Below are 7,266 nucleotides of genomic sequence, written 5' to 3'. Positions count from 1 at the left end.
CAACACACGCGGGTCCAGGGGGGGCTCAGGACCTTCCTGCAGGCTGAGCCTTAACAGAGTCAGTAGGCCCAGGCCCTTAGTCAGGGCGGGGCGACAAACAATAGTTCAGGGGGGCTCAGCTCCGTGTATCAGGAGCTGAGCACTAGCAAACTCAGGACGCCCCAAGGCCTTAGGCAGGGCGGGGCAACAAACAGTAGTTCAGGGGGCTCAGGTCCGTGTATCAGGAGCTGAGCACTAGCAAACTCAGGACGCCCCAAGCCCTTAGTCAGGGCGGGGCAACAAACAACAGCTCAGGTACGAGGCCGGAGCGCTGGCTGAAGAGGGAGGCTGCCACCCGTAAGTGGGGTGGCAGGGGGGACACAGGCCCACCCACTCCACTGTGTCCCAGCCCGGGGCCCTAAGAGCGGCAGTCAGTCTGCCGCTGTGTCGGTGGGGTCCTGACCGCAACACACCGACATTGGCTCGTCCTCTGTTGTAGCCAGACTGGGGTCAGCTAACCCCGGGCTACTTTCCATCTCCCCCTCCATTGGTACCTGCTCATCGCTGGGCTCGGCAGCGGGGTCCCACACCATGGGTTCCTCAGCTCGCAGAGGGTGGTCTGGGTCGGGCTGCTCCTCCGGTCTCGGGTCAGGGGGGCGCTCGGGCCCCTCCTCGAGGTACCTTGCTCGGGGAAGGCTCGGTCCGTCCGCATCGGGGTACCTGGCTCTGGGGAGGCTCGGTCTAGCCGGAGCTCGCACCGGCACGTCTGTCCTCTCCGGCCGCTGGGCTCCAACTGAGTGCTGGGGCCTGGCTTTTATACTTCCTGTCCCGCCCCTTGACTTCCGGGGGGCGGGAACAGGTGGCGGTGGCTCCGCCCACTTGGGTGCCTGTTCAGGCTCCTCCCTCTCAGGGGCCGTCGGGAGCCAATACGGCCTCACTACATGACCCCTCTAGGAACTCCTCCCCCCACCCTCTACCAATCAAGAGGGGTTTCGTCCCGACAGGACCTCCCTGAGAGGAGCTTTTGACCAATCAGGGTGACTTCCAGGTTGGGGTGACCCCTCCGGAAGTGAGTCGTGTGACCCCACTAAGAACTCCTCCCAAGGACCTCCGCCAATCAGACTGCAGCACCATTGCTCCATGAGTCCCAGGGCCAGATAGAGGAGGCGGCCATCTCTTACCAAGGACACGTGTTTTCGAAATCGTGGAAAGGCTGCTGAGAGGAAACATGGACTCCTTCACCACCACCGTGAGAACTTCGGACTTTGTTTTAGCCCCGAGCACCTTTGGACTTGTGTGGAGAAAGCGCTACATCAGCGACAGTTCCGAGGAGGACCCTTTGACCCAGCTGTTGATGGATAAGTCGTAACCTGACCCCGCAACCCTTGTGAAGCACCCTGATGAGCATGACAGCCTCTCTTTGTCTACCCCCTCAGACGTGGAAGGCGATGGCAGCTTGGGGGAGGCACCGGCGGACAAAGCGAAGGGAAAAGACGGAGCTCAGGTAAAATGAATGATTAAGAAGCGGCGGTCAAGGAGGGGTGGGTAATGGGGTAGGAAGCGGGGGTTGCGTAAATTAAAAAACAAGTAGTAGGGGTGCTTACACGGGTTTTTTTCTGAAAATCTCTCAACAGGTCGACGATGCTTTTTTAGAGGACCCGCAGGCCCCGGACAGCGTTGCATCAAGCAGTGAAGATGAACCGGGCCCACCATGTTTTTGCTCAACACCAATACAAGTTGTTGAAGAGGACAGCGTTTGTCCTCCCCCTAAAAAGAGCATGCTAGGCACGAGAGGCTGGGATAACTGGGCTCGGTTTAAAAAGTCTGCAAGCTCCCTGTCTGTTTCTTTCATCACCTCCCACTCGTGCTCCCAAAGAGTCCTCATTGCAAAACCAAGTAGTTTCAGATAGTCGGTCTTGAGTGGTCTCTTGTAAGAAAGAAACCCAAAAGATGTCCCCATCATAGGATTTTGTGCTTTTTCACAATAACAGGTGACACAGCCGTAGAAAAAAACACCCGTTAAACTCAAAGGCTGTGTGTACCCCCATCTACAGCAGCATAACTGTCTAAAAAGTAGGGGCCTACCTGTAGTTCCCAACCCTGTAAAGCGTGCCGTATTTGTATATTTTCTTTGTGAGATATACAACAGCCACTAACTAGATGGGGTCAAATATCTCTTTTCTGCCTGTGATAGTTGTCCGGAGGGAGAAGAGCTACCGTGTTAGGCTCCAAAAAACAAACCTGTACATAGGCATGCAGACAGATGCCAGTGTTATGTACCAGAATGGATCTATACAGTTTTATCTCAGTGAGTTTACCAGGTTCTTTCTCTACTACATCTCCCTTCTCCGTCATTTTCATAATCTCTTTTCTGTATAGGATACAGGCCTGTCTCAAAATTTTCACATCCTGCTGACAGTAATATGCGAGCTCTTTCTGCAAATCAAACGCCTCAGAGCTGTGGTCCCGATACCAGTCGAGAAACTCTGCTTTTTCTCTGGGCATCATGCTTTCTACACTACAGTGCTCCATACCGGGCATAGGCCCCACGTAATTTTGATTTTCTAACGTGTTAAGAAAGTGTGGAAAATACCTTTTGCACCCTTCAAACCTCCATCGCCTGTGGTAGCTTGCTAAGCTTCATGGGCAAGAAGTTTAAAGAGTCTATAAAACGAATGCCCAGGGCCTTAACTTCCACGCACGTTAGTTTACTACCCTGAGTGATCAGTTCTAGGCCCATCTTTTCCTTGGGAAACTGTCTAACAACAAAGTACGCATCATAACCTTTAGAATTGTGTGCTAGGAACGTGTAGTCCCGAAACTCTTTGCCAATAAAGGTCTTAAACACAGAAAGATGCTCATCGCCCTTAAATTCCCAGGATTTTTCTGGCTTTAGGGACATAGCAAAAACTTAATTGGGAGTGTGCAACCCGGTCTCCTGTGTGCATTCGAAATCATAAAAAATATATATATATATTTTTCTGAAGATTGGGGCTTTCTAAGGCTGTCCATAAAACAGAGGTGACCTTCTACACCACCAACGATCAAACCCTGACACTGCTTACACCGTCTCCCTTTACACCTATGCCGCTTGTCCACGTAAGACTGACACTTCTCACACAAAGTTTTAGACAGGCACTCAACTTGGTTTTTTGATGCACAGTCGATATGTCTGTCTAAACACTCTTTGGACCGACAATACAGTCTACAGCTAGGACACCGCTGCTGCACGACCATGCTGTCTGAGCACGTTATGCTCAACCAGAGGCGGCAACAATACCTGCAAGAGTGGTCATGGCTGTACACTGTGTGGCAAAACTCACAATTTCTCGCTCTGAACAACTTTTTTACATCCAGAACCCCATAGTAATGCTCATCGTGCAACAGGATAAAATAAGTCTTGGGGTACACTGTGCCCCGTTTTAAAAAAGCCCCAGCCGCCTTTCGCCGTATACAGCACCACCTGTATGTTAACTCCTAAATGCTGTTCAAACTTTGCTACGTCGCTGAGCATAACCTTTTTTTGATCTGACCACCTCAGTTTCTCATGTAACTTTCTCGCCTCCGCTAAAAATTCCGCGTCCATAGGTTTACCATTGGACATTTCGGCCAAAAGCCCACCCACAAAACACAAATTGGTACCGGTGTAAGTCAGGTCTACTAAACACGGTCTCTTTTTATGAATAATTTGACTATTAAGGATAGAATTTAAAACTCTACAAGTGCCCCCACCCCCCACCCGTTTTTTACAGCTGTCACAATGAGGCGCAATGTTCCATCGACATGCAACTCTCTATTGCTCTGTAGCAGCTTTGAGGTCTGATTTAAGAAATCCTCAGCAGACAGCTCATCCCTAGTTCTTTTGACCGAAAACAGAGTTAGTTAAATTACGGCTCTCTAAACGTAACTGAACATAATCATCAGGGCCTACTCTACCATTAATGTCATCGAGCACTAACTGTATTCCCCGGTGTATGGCTTCAACAACTTGCTGAGCTGAAATTTATTTGCTCAAGATTGACAAAACGAAATTCCTCACAATACACCGACCCCCCAAATCTGGATAATTCACGTTGCCAATTTCTCAGTCTCTCCATATACACCTCGGCATTTTCGGGGTTACTTGGGGGTTCCTCTACGGGATCATTAGCAGCATCTTCTACATCAGATGCTATTTGAGAGTCAGACTCTGAGGCGCCTCCATGAGGGTCATTGGGAGTAGAACGGGACCTGTCTAGAGAGCCCTCTGGGGAATTTGCTAAACCAGAGTCTGATTCCGCCTCCCCATTTTCAGACAAGCCAGTTTGAGAGCCTCCAGTCAGGGGCATCTCTTTTTGTTTTTGTTTGATTCCTCATTACCTCTTTAGCCCTTTTTAAAATTTTTACAACAACCCAGGCCTGGAACTTTTTGGCAGCCATCTGTTTATCCCCCAAGCGCTGTCCCCTCTTTTGTTTACACATGAGCTGATGTGTACCCTGGAGGGTGCCCCTTTTACCCAGGCCCCTTTTCTCGACTAGTCAGGCCTGCTCAGAGCCACCCTTTCCAGCCCTCATGTTTTTCAGCATGGTACTGAACAAACCATCATATTTTTCCCCATTTCTTTCTAAAATCCTGTTTTTAGGCTACCCGAGGATACAGCCTCCATCACTTTTCTGAGGGAAGCATCAAACCCTCCCCAAATACTAGAATATGGGGGAGCTGTGACGAGCTTATGGTTTTGGGAGAATGGTTTGTCAGTTCTTGGTTTTTTTATTCACAACCCCTAGAGCGCATGCTCCAGGTTTGCGCACATTCAGAACCCCTAGAGTGCATGCTCTGGGTTTGTGAATGTGGGTGTTTTCGCTCAGTTTCCTCAGGGCTTGGTGTGGTAGTGGCCACTGAGGAACTGGAGTTGTGGTGGCATGGCTGTTTTGTTTTGTCCTTGGGTTTGACATATATAAAATTTGGACTGCCCGCATGCTTCAGCTGCACTCCTATGCTGTTTTGCATTGTTAAAGGTCTCAAAGCAGATTCCTGGTTCGTTCGCAGTTCTGGAGGAGATGTCCTTGTAGCTCTGACTACTGCATTGTCAGAAGAGTTGCCCAGGCCTATGAGGGGGAAAACAACAACAACAACAACATTTTACAAAACTGAACTTTGCCATTTCTCACCCACACCTATGTATTTACTTAAAATACAAAACCTCATAGAACAACCAAACCAATAAGCAAAATATATTTACCGGGCTTCATCCATCCATCAGTGACTGATGCTGGTGAATTTTCCTTTTCAGCTGTCTTTCCTTTTTCTTTTCACCTTGTTTTCCCTCTGGTCTAAGGATCTCATGTTTTGACTGTACTGTGGAGCAAACAACAACATTATTATAAAACACATGAAACCGTCTTGTAAACATACATATACATATTACACACATACACACACACACACACACACTTACTTCATTAGGGTGTTTTTCTATTTAAAAAGTCATAGCTTTCCAATAAAATAATCCATTTCAGGCTGTACAACAAACACAGATTTTTTAAATACATCTCATTTTGCAGGATAAAAACCAAAACTGCTTTTAAAATCCATTTGGCACAGAAACCCTTGTTAGTTTGAAACACACATACCACCAGTTTAAAACCCACAGTTTGCAACCAAATACTTATCAAAAAACCCACATGCATTTAAAAGCCACATGGTTGTTGTGTCCCCCCCAGCCATGTGTGTTTGGGTTAGTTAGTAGCATTCCCTCTCCCCAAGTGCCTCAAACCCCATTTTTAAAAACCCATCACATTATGCACAGTAAAAAAAACCGTGTTAGTTTGAAACAAACCAAATACTTACAAAAAAACAAAAACCCAAACCTATGCCTTGCACAGGCCCCTCACACACACACACAAAACAGCAGCTTTATAAAACACACCAAACCAAGTTTGCAGCCAGACACTTTTCAAAAACCCACATGCATTTAAAAGCCTGTTGCAAAAAAAATAAATAAATAAAGTTACCTTTCACTATGGGATAAAGTGTTGCAGGCACATGCTTGTTCTGTTCCCCCTCGTGTGTGTTTGCACCTTCAGGTTCAAGAACAAGGAAAAATGTTACTTAGTATTACCCTAATCCCTATACAGCCTGTGGAATACTGTTTTCCCCTTTAATTCAACAGTATTAAGCACAACTATAGTTAAAATGGTTTTTACCCTGGCCTGGTGGTGAAATGCAGTTTAAAGTTACTGGTTCCATGCTAAACAGATCACACTGCAATAAACATAGGCACCATTATTTATTAAGACAGCATGGGCAAAGAGTGGCATTATATAATATATAGTTTCAGAGTTAAAAACAGCAAGTCTTACCTCTTTTTGCAGTCCAGCAGCTATTCAAGAAAGTTTTCTGTTGAAAAGAACAAGCTCCAGCATACCTGAGGTTTTTATACCATCTTAGCCCATTGTTTCAAACAGACTTCAACACAGTTGCTAACAGGTTAATTTAATCACCCCTCCCATAGCATTCCCTTTTGTGATCTGGGGTAGTGAAACCGTTTTGTCTGCACAACAGGGCTTCCCCCCCGCTTTAAGTTAAAATACATTTGTGGCTTTCTTACAGTATTAAACAGTACCCATTTCCAAGTGGGGGCCCTTTGCAGATATTAATGAATGTCTTGGGGGTTGGTGGTTTTTTAAAACATGTTTCTTTCATGCTTAAAGTTTGGGGGGTGGGGTTGTTGCCTAGAAAGAATGTCTCATAGCATTCAACCAACTCCTGGGCAATATTTAAACTGTGCAATAGCGTTCCACCAACCCCAGGGGTTATATTTAAACTGTCCAATAGCATCTGTGAATTCCTGAGGTTTAATTTCATTTCATATTAAGCAGAACTCACCATCCACCCCCACCCACTCCTTACTATGGGTGCACTCCCATCAAATGTAACCCTATAGCAACGAGGGTAAGTAATTGCAGTCACCCTGGCTATTCAGTGAGGGGTGCGTGTGGTTAAACCCATTTAGTTCAACAGACTAAGGATAGCTCTGTGGTTTAAGTATTGGCCAGCTAAGCTCAGGCTTGTGAGTTTAAGTCTTGAGAGGGCTACTTAGGGATCTGGGGCAAAATCAATATTTGGTCCTGCTAGTAAAGGCAGTTCTATGAGATAGGTATATCTCCATATTAACTCTATTGTCTGAACTAGACTTGTTTGTTTTATTGTAAGCACATTTTTAGGATTTTTTCCCCCTCCCACCACAACATACATTTCAGCTTTTTGCTATACACACACAAAAACACAAGAGCTAATTCTCACAA

At 46.7% G+C, this 7,266-nt stretch overlaps 1 long non-coding RNA gene across 1 annotated transcript; it reads right to left on the bottom strand.

The window, feature by feature from the left end:
• Window positions 1–3,693: 3,693 nt before the first annotated feature.
• LOC135983498 (uncharacterized) lies at window positions 3,694–6,605 on the bottom strand. Its single transcript, XR_010601176.1, has 4 exons — window positions 6,322–6,605; window positions 5,974–6,039; window positions 5,202–5,317; window positions 3,694–5,067 (listed from the first exon to the last, which is right to left on the bottom strand). It is a non-coding gene; the product is annotated as an uncharacterized LOC135983498 (long non-coding RNA).
• Window positions 6,606–7,266: the final 661 nt, after the last annotated feature.

The sequence above is a fragment of the Chrysemys picta genome, chromosome 5, assembly GCF_011386835.1.
Source record: "Chrysemys picta bellii isolate R12L10 chromosome 5, ASM1138683v2, whole genome shotgun sequence".
Taxonomy (NCBI): domain Eukaryota; kingdom Metazoa; phylum Chordata; order Testudines; family Emydidae; genus Chrysemys; species Chrysemys picta.
Note: the sequence above shows the minus strand (reverse complement) of the source record. Positions and strands in the feature narration are given on the sequence as shown.